At 42.6% G+C, this 14,180-nt stretch overlaps 1 long non-coding RNA gene across 2 annotated transcripts in view; it reads left to right on the forward strand.

Moving 5' to 3' along the window:
* The window catches only part of LOC112673596 (uncharacterized), a 130,052-nt gene extending 119,721 nt beyond the window's left edge, over positions 1–10,331 (forward strand). For both annotated transcript variants that reach the window (XR_004808808.2, XR_007405397.1), the window contains exon 8: positions 9,530–10,331. This is a non-coding gene — a long non-coding RNA (uncharacterized LOC112673596). The remainder of the gene's footprint in view (positions 1–9,529) is intronic.
* The last annotated feature ends 3,849 nt before the right edge of the window (positions 10,332–14,180 follow it).

Consider the following 14,180-nt stretch of genomic DNA (forward strand, 5'->3'; position numbering starts at 1 on the left):
CTGCTTCCCTCCACCTCCCCACCTTGTTTTCTTCTATCTCAGTTCCTCCAGTACAGGCTGAGGAACCTAAGCACCTTTCTGATATAAAGACTGAGCCAGAGCCTAGTCAAACTGTCATGTAGTCATGGGCATTTCCATTAGGAATGCATTTCATTTGAGATATGAGCATGTCATCTCACAGGGGTTTATTTTTTTTAAAGGTTTTATTTATTTATTCATGAGAGACAAAGAGAGGCAGAGACACAGGCAGAGGGAGAAGAAGCAGGCTCCATGCAGGGAGCCCGACGTGGGACTCGATCCCGGGTCTCCAGGATCACGCCCTGGACTGAAGGCGGCACTGAGCCACCGGGGCTGCCCTGCTTTTGGTTTTTGGGTCCAGCCTCATTTTTATTGTTGTTTGGCCAAGGAATGCAAGGTTGGTAATAAAGATGTGCTGCCGCATCAGGTGCAGGCTTGCAACTCTGGCACACTACCACTTTGTCTGTATTCCACTGGCCAAAGAAGCCTCATGGGGCTAAAGCAAGACTTTTTGTGAAGGAACTGTAGAGTACTTGGGCAAGGACATGGGGGTGGGTAGGGATAAGGATGGGGACGGTTCCCGTACCCCCTCTGGGTAAACTGTTTTTTGTGTGTGGCAAGTGGTGGTGGAGTTAGGGTGTGAATGTGTGTCCTTGCTGGTAGCAAATGTGCCTATGATGGGCAAGGACCTACTGAAGGTAAATCCAATTGGTAAAGTGACCTTAGGTGTGTAAATTTAGATCAGGAGTGAGGAAGAATGATCCAGCACTTGTCATCTGTGAGACTCTATTGGTAGCACTTCGCTTACATTAACTTCTTTAATCTTTATTATAAATGTATGAGGTAAGTCCTATTCTTTTTTTTTATTTTTTATAATAAATTTATTTTTTATTGGTGTTCAATTTGCCAACATACAGAATAACACCCAGTGCTCATCCCATCAAGTGCCCCCCTCAGTGCCCGTCACCCATTCACCCTACCCCCCGCCCTCCTCCCTTTCCACCACCCCTAGTTCGTTTCCCAGAGTTAGGAGTCTTCATGTTCTGTCTCCCTTTCTGATATTTCCTACCCATTTCTTCTCCCTTCCCTTCTATTCCCTTTCACTATTATTTATATTCCCCAAATGAATGAGACCATATAATGTTTGTCCTTCTCCGACTGACTTACTTCACTCAGCATAATACCCTCCAGTTCCATCCACGTCGAAGCAAATGGTGGGTATTTGTCGTTTCTAATGGCTGAGGAATATTCCATTGTATACATAGACCACATCTTTTTCCATTCATCTTTCGATGGACACCGAGGCTCCTTCCACAGTTTGGCTATTGTGGACATCGCTGCTAGAAACATCGGGGTGCAGGTGTCCCACGTTTCACTGCATCTGTATCTTTGGGGTAAATCCCCAACAGTGCAATTGCTGGGTCGTAGGGCAGGTCTATTTTTAACTCTTTGAGGAACCTCCACACAGTTTTCCAGAATGGCTGCACCAGTTCACATTCCCACCAACACTGCAAGAGGGTTCCCCCTTCTCCACATCCTCTCCAACATTTGTGGTTTCCTGCCTTGTTAATTTTCCCCATTCTCACTGGTGTGAGGTGGTATCTTACTGAGGTTTTGATTCGTATTTCCCTGATGGCCAGTGATGCGGAGCATTTTCTCATATGCATGTTGGCCATGTCTATGTCTTCCTCTGTGAGATTTCTGTTCATGTCATTTGCCCATTTCATGATTGGATTGTTTGTTTCTTTGGTGTTGAGTTTAATAAGTTCTTTATAGATCTTGGAAACTAGCCCTTTATCTGATATGTCATTTGCAAATATCTTCTCCCATTCTGTAGGTTGTCTTTCAGTTTTGTTGATTGTATCCTTTGCTGTGAAAAAGCTTCTTATCTGGATGAAGTCCCACTAGTTCATTTTTGCTTTTGTTTCTTTTGCCTTCGTGGATGTATCTTGCATGAAGTTACTGTGGCTGAGTTCAAAAAGGGTGTTGCCTGTGTTCTCCTCTAGGATTTTGATGGAATCTTGTCTCACATTTAGATCTTTCATCCATTTTGAGTTTATCTTTGTGTATGGTGTAAGAGAGTGGTCTAGTTTCATTCTTCTGCATGTGGATGTCCAATTTTCCCAGCACCATTTATTGAAGAGACTGTCTTTCTTCCAATGCATAGTCTTTCCTCTTTTATCGAATATTAGTTGACCGTAAAGTTCAGGGTCCACTTCTGGGTTCTCTATTCTGTTCCATTGATCTATGTGTCCTTGTTTTTGTGCCAGTACCACACTGTCTTGATGACCACAGCTTTGTAGTACAACCTGAAATCTGGCATTGTGATGCCCCCAGATATGGTTTTCTTTTTTAAAATTCCCCTGGCTATTCGGGGTCTTTTCTGATTCCACACAAATCTTAAAATAATTTGTTCTAACTCTCTGAAGAAAGTCCATGGTATTTTGATAGGGATTGCATTAAACGTGTATATTGCCCTGGGTAACATTGACATTTTCACAATATTAATTTTGCCAATCCATGAGCATGGAATATTTTTCCATCTCTTTGTGTCTTCCTCAATTTCTTTCAGAAGTGTTCTGTAGTTTTTAGGGTATAGATCCTTTACCTCTTTGGTTAGGTTTATTCCTAGGTATCTTATGCTTTTGGGTGCAATTGTAAATGGGATTGACTCCTTAATTTCTCTTTCTTCAGTCTCATTGTTAGTGTATAGAAATGCCACTGACTTCTGGGCATTGATTTTGTATCCTGCCACGCTACCGAATTGCTGTATGAGTTCTAGCAATCTTGGGGTGGAGACTTTTGGGTTTTCTATGTAGATTATCATGTCATCGACGAAGAGGGAGAGTTTGACTTCTTCTTTGCCAATTTGAATGCCTTTAATGTCTTTTTGTTGCTGAGGCTAGGACTTCCAGTACTATGTTGAATAGCAGTGGTGAGAGTGGACATCCCTGTCTTGTTCCTGATCTTAGGGGAAAGGCTCCCAGTGCTTCCCCATTGAGAATGATATTTGCTGTGAGCTTTTCGTAGATGGCTTTTAAGATATTGAGGAATATTCCTCTATCCCAACACTCCGAAGAGTCTTGATCAGGAATGGATGCTGTATTTTGTCAAATGCTTTCTCTGCATCTATTGAGAGGATCATATGGTTCTTGTTTTTTCTCTTGCTGATATGATCAATCACATTGATTGTTTTACAAGTGTTGAACCAGCCTTGTGTCCTGGGAATAAATCCTACTTGGTCATGGTGAATAATTTTCTTAATGTATTGTTGGATCCTATTGGCTAGTATCTTGTTGAGAATTTTTGCATCCATGTTCCTCAGGGATATTGGTCTGATATCCCCTTTTTGGTGGGGTCTTTGTCTGGTTTTGGAATTAAGATGATGCTGGCCTCATAAAACGAATTTGGAAGTACTCCATCTCTTTCTATCTTTCCAAACAGCTTTAGTAGAATAGGTATGGTTTCTTCTTTAAATGTTTGATAGAATTCCCCTGGGAAGCCATCTGGCCCTGGACTTTTGTGTCTTGGGAGGTTTTTGATGACTGCTTCAATTTCCTCCCTTGTTATTGGCCTGTTCAGGTTTTCTATTTCTTCCTGTTCCAGTTTTGGTAGTTGTGGCTTTCCAGGAATGCGTCCATTTCTTCTAGATTGCCTAATTTATTGGCGTATAGCTGTTCATAATATGTTTTTAAAATCGTTTGTATTTCCTTGGTGTTGGTAGTGATCTCTCCTTTCTCATTCATGATTTTATTAATTTGAGTCTTCTCTCTCTTCTTTTTAATAAGGCTGGCTAATGGTTTATCTATATTATTAATTCTTTCAAAGAATCAACTCCTGGTTTTGTTGATCTGTTCCACAGTTCTTCTGGTCTCGATTTCGTTGAGTTCTGCTTGAATCTTTATTAACTCTCTTCTTCTGCTGGGTGTAGGATCTATTTGCTGTTTTTTCTCTAGCTCCTTTTGGTGTAAGGTTAGCTTTTGTATTCGAGTTCTTTCCAGTTTTTGAATGGATGCTTGTATTGCAATGTATTTCGCCCTCAGGACTGCTTTTGCTGCATCCCAAAGATTTTGAACGGTTGTATCTTCATTCTCATTAGTTTCCATGAATCTTTTTAATTCTTCCTTAATTTCCTGGTTGACCCTTTCATCTTTTAGCAGGATGGTCCTTAACCTCCATGTGTTTGAGGTCCTTCCAAACTTCTTGTTGTGATTTAGTTCTAATTTCAAGGCGTTATGGTCTGAGAATATGCAGGGGACGATCCCAATCTTTTGGTATCGGTTCAGACCCGATTTGTGACCCAGTATGTGGTCTGGAGAAAGTTCCATGTGCACTTGAGAAGAATGTGTATTCAGTTGAGTTTGGATGTAAAGTTCTGTAGATATCTATGAAATCCATCTGGTCCAGTGTATCATTTAAAGCTCTCGTTCCTTTGGAGATGTTGAGAATACCTATCGAGTGTACGATTGAGTGTAGAAAGTGCTAGATTGAAGTCACCAAGTATAAGTGTATTATTATCTAAGTATATCTTAACTTTGGTTATTAATTGATTGATATATTTGGCAGCTCCCACATTTGGGGCATATATATTGAGGATTGTTAAGTCCTCTTGTTGGATAGATCCTTTAAGTATGAGATAGTGTCCCTCTTCATCTCTCACTACAGTCTTCGGGGTAAATTTTAGTTTATCTGATACAAGGATGGCTACCCCTGCTTTCTTTTGAGGACCATTCGAATGGTAAATGGTTCTCCAACCTTTTATTTTCAGGCTGTAGGTGTCCTTCTGTCTAAAATGAGTCTCTTGTAGACAGCAAATAGATGGGTCCTGCTTTTTTATCCAGTCTGAAACCCTGCGCCTTTTGATGGGGTCATTAAGCCCGTTCACGTTCAGAGTTACTATTGAGAGATATGAGTTTAGTGTCATCATGATATCTATTCGGTCCTTGTTTTTGCGGATTGTTCCACTGAACTTCTTCTTAAAGGGGAATTTTAAGAGTCCCCCTTAAAATTTCTTGCAGAGCTGGTTTGGAGGTCACATATTCTTTCAGTTCCTGCCTGTCTGGAAGCTCTTTATCTCTCCTTCCATTCTGAATGAGAGCCTTGCTGGATAAAGTATTCTTGGTTGCACGTTTTTCTCATTTAGGAACCTGAATATATCCTGCCAGCCCTTTCTGGCCTGCCAGGTCTCTGTGGAGAGGTCTGCTGTTACCCTAATACTCCTCCCCATAAAAGTCAGGGATTTCTTGTCTCTTGCTGCTTTAAGGATCTTCTCTTTATCTTTGGAATTTGCAAGCTTCACTATTAAATGTCGAGGTGTTGAACGGTTTTTATTGATTTAAGGGGGGGAATCTCTCTATTTCCTGGATCTGGATGCCTGTTTCCCTTCCCAGATTAGGAAAGTTTTCAGCTATGATTTGTTCAAATACATATTCTGGACCTCTGTCCCTTTCGGCGCCCTCGGGAACCCCAATTAAACGTAGGATTTTCTTCCTCAGGCTGTCGTTTATTTCCCTTAATCTATCCTCATGGTCTTTTAATTGTTTGTCTCTTTTTTCCTCAGTTTCCCTCTTTGCCATCAACTTGTCTTCTATGTCACTCACTCGTTCTTCCACCTCGTTAACCCTCGTCGTTAGGACTTCTAGTTTGGATTGCATCTCATTCAGTTGATTTTTAATTTCTGCCTGATTAGATCTAAATTCTGCAGTCATGAAGTCTCTTGAGTCCTTTATGCTTTTTTCTAGAGCCACATGTAGCTTTATAATAGTGCTTCTGAATTGGCTTTCTGACATTGAATTGTAATCCAGATTTTGTAACTCTGTGGGAGAGACGACTGTTTCTGATTCTTTCCTTTGAGGTGAGGTTTTCCTTCTAGTCATTTTGCTCAGTGCAGAGTGGCCAAAAACAAGTTGTATTGGGGAAAAGGAGAAGAAGAGAGGAGAGAAAGAAGGAAAGAAAAGAGAAAAAGAAAAAAGGAAGAAAAAAAGAAGAGAAAGAGAAAGAAAAAGAAAGAAAGGGGAAAAAAAGGGTGGGAGGGGAAGCAAACAGAAATCAAAAAGCAAAAACAAAAAACACACACACGGGGGAGTATCTTCTGATTCTGTGTACTTTTAAGTCCCTTGACTTCCCCTGGAACTTGTCCGTCTCGCTGGTCTTCTGGGGGAGGGGCCTGTTGTGCTGATTCTCAGGTGTTAGCACTTGGGGGAGCTGCTGTGCCCCTGCCTGGTGCAGGGCTCAGTGGGGGTTGTTTACCCCGTGAGGCCCCAGGAGGAACAGCCCCAGTGGCGGGGCCAACCCTGGAGCCCTGGAGTCAGCCCCCGCAGTAACTCCAGAGCTCTCCGTCTGCAGGGCCTGGATGCTCCAGGGCGGGGCCGCTGATCTGCTCAGCTGGGGCAGGAGCGTCCTCGCTGTCCTGGGCCCTCCGGCCTCTGCCTGTCCCGGGGGAGGCCGGATCCTGGGCTGTGTCCCGGCGCCCTGTGCTCCGGGGCCTGCGCTGTTGGATTCGCGCCCCCGGGCCGCGCAACCCCCTCCGCGGAGCCGCCGCCCGAGCCCCCCGAGCTGCTCCCGCCCCGCAACCCCCTCCGCGGAGCCGCCCCCGAGCCCCCCCGAGCTGCTCCCCCCCACAGCCCCCTCCGCGGAGCCGCCCCCGAGCCCCCCGAGCTGCTCCGGGTCCCCCCGTGTGCGCTGCAGCCCTTAGGGAGCTCGGCGCACTCTCCCGGGGTGCAGGTGTCTGTTAGTGTCCCGGGGAGCCCGAGGGCATCCCCGCCCCCCTGGGTCCTGCTCCACCTCCCTGGAGCCCCTTTCCGCCCGGGAAGGTCGGTGCAGCTCCTGCTCCTCCGGGTCGGGGCTCTCCTGTCCTGGGGGTACCTGCCCCGGCCTCAGCCCGGCTCCTCGCGGGGCCCCTCCCCCTTGGAGGCCTTTTGTTTCTTTATTTCTTTTTCCCCGTCTTTCTACCTTGATAGAAGCGCGAACTCTTCTCCCTGTAGCATTCCAGCTGGTGTCTCTTTAAATCTCAGGCCGAATTCGTAGATTTTTCAGGATGATTTGAAGGTTATCTAGGTAATTTGGTGGGGACAGGTGACTTGGGGACCCTACTCTTCTGCCATCTTGCCCCTCCTCCCCGGTAAGTCCTATTCTTGATCCTCTTTCACAGAGGGAAACCCGAAAGCAGAGTGAGTTGAAACAACTTCTTCAAGGTTGAGTAGCTTGGAAAAGGTACGGATTTCCACATGACTAATGGCAAAAGGAGAAGAGGCACTTGGCAGATGATGCCATCTTCTTCATGAAGCCACATGAATTCTAACCGTAATCCATTTTGGAGAAGCAAAGAGCCTCATTGCTAAGATTTTTGATTTGACATAAAAGGGATTTTTTCCTGCCTGACGGCCCTTCTCTTCCCTAGCTACAGCAACTGGATTTTTCCCTTGGGAGAATCACTGTCCCTCATCTAAAGCATGTGATTTGAAAAGCGGGTCTGACCCTTTATCTCCAAGGCTGGACAATCAATCAGGCCTGGGGACTAGGTGAGAAATCAGCATCCACCATCCAGACTTTTGTTCCGGCTTTTAGGCCTGCTCTTTCTGGTAGGGATGTTAAAGCTGGGATAGCTGGTGGCCATCTTGCCATGGTTGGAGAAACTCTGAGATTTAAAGTAACCCAGGGGGCACTGATGCTGGGGGACTGAAAGAAATAAATTCCTAATGATGTTATTTGAGTGCCTGGATTTTGGTTGTTGTTGTTGTGTTGTTTTTAAAGATTTATTTATTTGACAGCACATGGCCAGAGAGCACAAGCAGAGGGAACCTCAGAGGGAGAGGGAGAAGCACACTCCCTGCTGAGCAGGGTGCCTGGGGCTCAGCTTCAGATCGCTGGGATCATGACCTGAGCCAAAGGAAGACCCTTAACTGACTGAGCCACCCAAGCACCTCCTGAGGCCCTGGATTTAGCCATACTTGAGCTTCTCATTACAGAGCCTGTAGACTTCTTAGTTACTTGAGCCAATAAAGAACGTTCACTGTCAAAGCCAGTTTGAATCAAATTTCTGTCATTTATGGCAAACCGCCCTGTCTAAAAGTGTACAGATCACTTTTCTGGACCATTCTGCTGCCCTGGGAGCCTCTGTCCTTTCTGCAACAGATCTTGGAAAGTTAGGCTGATTTCCTTTCTCTGAAGCTTCCACCAACATCCACCTATTCTTACATGGAGCTTTGCTCTTTGAACCTTCAATTCCTTATTGACACCAATACCAAGAACAGTTCCTTTTCATTTAAAGGCTGTAGGCTCATCATTTTAAAGAGAAAACCGGTCACATAGAAAATCAGCATACAAAAGTTTGAAAGTGGAAAAATCTCACATGTTCCGACAGCTGTGGCAGTGTTTTGGTGTTCAGTGTGGTAGCCGTGAACCATCGCTGTCTACTGAGCACAGCAAATGTAGCCATTGTGAGTTGGAAGCTGAATTATTTATTTATTCAATTTCAGTCAAAAATTAAAGTGCATATTTGATTTAGTTATTGGAAAATATTTTTATGCATGCTTGGAACAACTCGAGCATATGAATTTTTCTTACCTACTGTACTTTGTAAATCTAAATACTGATCCAGTATTTCTGATAAAAATGTAGTATCTGAATTGACATATGGTATAAGCATAAAATACACATAAGATTTCAAAGATTAGATTTGAAAAGAAGCAAAAATGTTTAATTTTTATATTGACCACATGTTGAAATATTTTTGATATAGTGAGTTAAAAGTGTTTTAAAGATTTGAGAGAGTGGAGGGGAGGGGCACAGGAAGAGGGAGAGCGAGTGGGGAGTCAAGGGAGGGGCACAGGGAGAAGCAGACCATCTTAAGTCCACTCCACACTGAGCGCGCAGCCAGATGCAGGGCTCAATCTCATGACCCTGAGATCATGACCTGAGCCAAAACCAAGAGTTGGAGGCTCAATTAATTGAGCTACCCAGGCCCCACTAAAAGTATTTTAAAAATTTACATGTTTCCTTTTACTTTCTCAAACATGGCTCACATTATATTTCTTTGGACAGTGCTGGTTTACAGTTTCTGTGTAACCAAATCAGTGATTTGAAGACCCTACTTGAAGACCCTATGTAAGGCAGAGTTCACCAAACCTATAGTCATGGTGTTTTGTTCTGACAGTGTTCAGGATTTGCACCTGTACTCTGGAAAAAGCATTAAAGAAATGTGTCAGCAACCCCTCTTATGTTAGTCTTCTTATAAAAGTCTAGAACCATCTAAGTAGTTTTTATTTTTCATGTCATTATTTGATCAATGAACAAACCTTCTGCTTGTTCTTTATTTGATACTCTTATAGTTAAGGGTATAAAACATAAGTTCCTAAAAAATAAAAAATGGGGTAATATTTAATGCAAAATATTAGATGTTCTAGATTATATCCAGAAATCTTCCCTTATTATATTTCTTTGGTTGCTGTTTTGTTAATTTTTTAGATTATTTTTAATGTTAATTTTTAATTTTAATTTTAATATTATACAGGTCCGATATTTTAATGAAATCAACTGGCAACCCTGGGAAAACTCTGCTTTGTTTCATTTTTTCCACTTTCCAGACATCATCACTCTAGAGTGCTTCTTTCCACTCAAGCTGGAAGATACAATTGCAGCAAAATGGTGAATATGGGCTCAAGCTGCAAGGGACCTGCCAACTGGGAGGCTCCTGGCCCAGTAGGTCCCCTCCTGCATGGTAGAGACTCCCTTCAGATTTTCCTTTTAAGCATTCAAAGATCCCTTGGCACAAACAATAAAACAAACATATGCTCTTCACCCTGGAAAGCTGAAAAGCAAAAGATTGTTTGTTTTTTAAAGGACTTCATTGTAAATCCAGAATATACCCCTCAAACCATGTGCCAGCCATTTGCCTGCTTGCTCTCTGATCCATTCTCCACACTTATGCTCTCCTCTACATTGCAGAAGGCTCCTCCTGCAAGCTACATTTCTCAGACTTTCCAGCCAACTGGCTTCTGGGTCAGTTCAACCCATCGAAGGTATGGGTAGGAGATAGGAGGGGACAGTACACTGAAGACAGGGAGAAGATAAGAAGCTTATCTTCCCCCCTCTTTCTTTCTGAAGATGTGTCATCTTTGGTAGTGGCTTTTGTGTCTTTAGTTTTCCAGCTCTTGTCAAACAACCCTTTATTCTATGACCTTATATGTAAAAATTTAAAAAAGGCACCTAAAATAATGCTGTAAATTGATTATGGACTTACAGTTAATATTTTAAAATGGATATGTATACATGTTGAATTATGATTATGGTTGATGGACTGGATCAGAGAAGGCCACTGGGGGTTCAGATTAAAGGGGACCTGATGTACAACTGTAATGAATATTTTATTCTTTTACAAAAAGAAGAGAGGCCATAACATGAAGGAGAAAAGAAAAACCACACTTCTTGACATTTTGGGGGAGAAGAAATGAGCTTTAGCATAATATATTTTTTTCTTAAGGTTTTTTTCAGGAATTGTATAAATATCATTAGTTTTCTGTTGCTACTGCAACAAATCACTGGATTTGGTGGCTTAAAACAATACCAACTTATTATCTTACAGTTCTGGAGGTCAGAAGTCTGACCCAGGTCTTATGGAGCTAAAATTAAGATGTCAGCAGTGTAGCCATCCTTTCTGGAGGTTCTAGAAGAGAATCTGTTTTCTTCTGTCTCTACCAGCTTCTAGAAGCCAGCCACATTCCTTTTGGCCCCTTTATCCATCTTCAAAGCCAGCAAGATTACACATCTTTGACCATTCTTCTGTAGTCATATTTCCCTCTGACTGCAGCAGGGAAAGTTTGTATGATTTTAAGGATCCATGTAATTAGGTTGGACCTACCCAGATAATCAGGATAATGCCACATCTCAAGAACCTTAATTTAATCACACCTGCAAATCCCCTTTTTGCTATGCAGGGTAACATATCCACAGGTCCTAGGGATTAGGATGTGGACATTTTGAGAGAAAGGTCCATTATTCTGGCTACCATGATAATTTATAATAGAAGATACACTCCATCTGTTAAACCAATGGCTCTCTCCATCTATCTAGCACGGATGTAAACCCCTTCATTTAGCATGCTATTTTTCTGAGAAGGCAACATTTTTATGCATGTTCAAGTCTATAGCAGTGAGGGTGTTCCTCATCTGATTATGCATAGCTGAGCAGGAAACTTGCTATACATTTTTACAATAGAATGTAATGAAAATTTTACCAGTTCGCTAAGATGGTTCTCATCAGGACAGCCAGGCAGGTCTCAAATTAAAGTTATGACAGAGCTGCCTTGCAGATATTTCTCCCAATGAACAGACAAGCATCACTTGCTCTAACTGTTGCTTTGCTATCGCAAAATCATTTTGCGATAATGACAGACTAACACAGTTCTATGAGATATTACACTTTGTACTAGTTGCAGAGATTCTGCTGAAAATAGGTCAGTTTCTTATGAAGTAAAATTTTGCTGAACTGGTTAGTTGTCTAGAAACTGGGGCTTGGAACTAATTATTAGAAAATGCTCATGTTCATTGACCTATGAGGAGCAAGTCTTCCTTCCCAAGCAGATTAGCTTCTCTTTAAGGAGAGAGGTAATGAATTTCAGAACTTTGCAAAGAGATCACAAGTAGACATTTGATTAAGCAAACAAGATAAAGCAAGAAGTTGGTAGATAATCATGAAAATAGTCCTTGTCAAGTCTTTCCACATTTCACTGAGCAATTGCATTCCTCCAGCAAACAAAGGAATAACACATTAAATGTTCAAGAAGTTGAATTGTGCAATTAACCATTAGAAATATTCAAGCTGCTCTTCCAGTTTATCAGAGGTTAACTGCTTTTTTTCCTGTCATCCTTTTGTAGGGCTTTTGTATGCTTTGTTTCTGAAAAGTGATTTCAGGAGCTAGAAATTGTTTCAAAACTTAAGATATAAGAAAGGGGACATTTCTGTGACTTCATAGCTCAAGTCAAACATTGTTCATGAATTTAGCAAAACATCTAATCATAGTTATTTTTTTTTCCTGGCTGATTTTTCTTTTTCTTGGACTAGTGGAAACCAAGACAAGTAGGGGTATTGCTAGTGGGCTGCGAAGACCTATTACCCATCCCACATTGAGCTGGGAAGTTGTGGGCAGCTGTATTGTCGGCACCTGCTTTCTCTAGGCCCAGCTGTAGGCTGTGAACTTCACAACTGCCCCCATGATGCAGCGTTCTTTGTTTTACAAGACCAGTGCTCTAACCCCTGAGCTATGGAGCCGACCACCAGCGTTCTTGGTTTTAAATTCATTCTCATGCAGCCTCCCTTTTATGGATGCTTCCACTTTTGAGGTATACAGAGTTGAGTCTTCTATTCTCCCAGTCTTGAGAAATTCAACCCTGTCCCTGGCCTGGCTTCTCTGTAAGGGAGAAGGTGAAAATCGCCTTTTCATTCATTCCATAAATATTTATTCAATTTCATCTTAGATTAGGTTCACTCAAAAGTAGACCCATAAAGAAGATAAAGTAAGCAGTTTTTTTGGGAGGTGATCACATGAAACACTTAGTAGGTAAGTGGGGAATGAGATAGGAAGGGAAGGCAATGATAAAGACTGCATTACCGGGACGCCTGAGTGGCTGTCCGCCTTGGGCCCAGGGCGTGATCCTGGAGTCCCGGGATTGAGTCCCACATCGGGCTCCCAGCATGGAGCCTGCTTCTTTCTCTGCCTACATCTCTTTCTCTCTCTGTCTCTTATGAATAAATAAAATCTTTATATAAAAAAAAGACTGCATTACCAAGTTAAGTTACCACTGTGGGCAACTGGAGCCCAAGCCCACTGGGGAACTCTGGGAGCCATGTAGAAGACCCAGAGTTGATCTGTCTAGGACAGGGGAGCTGGGCTGTATATCCACCAGTCCCTAAGGATTGTTCGTGGAGGCCTACCAGTAATTAATTTCCCAGACTGTCAGTCAACTGTGCTGAGGCCAGAGTGGCTTTCTGCTGTTTGGAAGAAAGCCCTCTGGCAAAGAGATGCAGATACTGGCATTTGGAAGTAGAGCAAACTCACATTGTAGTGGTAAAGTTTGAGACAATAAGACAAACAACTTTGTGTTTCAGCCTGAGTAAGGCATTGAAATAAGTGTTGGAGAAAAGGCTAATCTACTCCAACTGGCATGTTAAGCAGGAGCAGCTATGTTTTGCTGTGTGCTCAGAATGATGCAAGGTGCTGTAGAGGAAGCAGCAAAAGTAGGAGGCATGGTCTCTCCCTGATTCTGAGGTGCTTATCAAATAGCGAAGATAGCCCTGACTTCATTATGTAATCTGGGCAAATGAGCAAAATATAATGCTGCTATAGGTGTTAGGGTAGGATGGGAAAAACTTCATGGAGAAAGCAAGAAATAAAGGAAGGAAAGTGTTTGCAGAAACAGACAAAGCCCGTATAGCTGGAGGAACTGCAAAAAAAAAAAAAAAAAAAAAAAAAATTCAGTATGGAGACAAAGTTAGCCTAGCGTGTTGATAGACAGTGAACAAGCCCATGTGATTGGAGTAGATGAGACCTGTTCAAGAGTGAGAATCTTCTTGCTGTAGGACAAGGCCATCCTGAGAGGTTTGAAGGCAGAACAAAAAAAGTCTTGGCTTACTATTCTCCTAGAGATGTCTGTCATTGCCTTAAGCCTATAATCCCATGTGAAAAAGTCCACCCATGCCACAGTACTGCTGAAGAAGTGGCTGTGTCTCAGAAGAGGACCCTGCTTCCACAGTTGCATCTGATTGAGATGGGGAAGACATCTGACCTCAGGTGGGCTAATTAGATTCTGGTGTTTGGGTTTTGGGGTTTTGTTTGGGGTTTTTTTTTTTCCCCTGGTATTTGACATTTGGACCTAAGGCAGTAAGAGTTCGAATAAGCTGGTTTTCTGTAGAATGAGGGCAAGTGTTTTGTTTCCTTAGTAAGCCACAGCCATGTGCAAACAATTACATTAAAGCTTCACAGGAAATACTGAATTGCAGCAAAATGAGTTTATGCATTGAGAGAATCAGAGAAGGGAGGAGACCATGTGGCCCCCCAAATTTACAGATAACTTTCTAATCCCCAAACCCCAAGGCATGGTATATTTCTGTAAACTTCCCATTCAAACTGATTAGAGTGGGTTTCTCCTCCATGGAAATCAAGGACC

Source organism: Canis lupus, chromosome 24 (genome assembly GCF_003254725.2).
Source record: "Canis lupus dingo isolate Sandy chromosome 24, ASM325472v2, whole genome shotgun sequence".
Classification (NCBI taxonomy): Eukaryota; Metazoa; Chordata; class Mammalia; order Carnivora; family Canidae; genus Canis; species Canis lupus.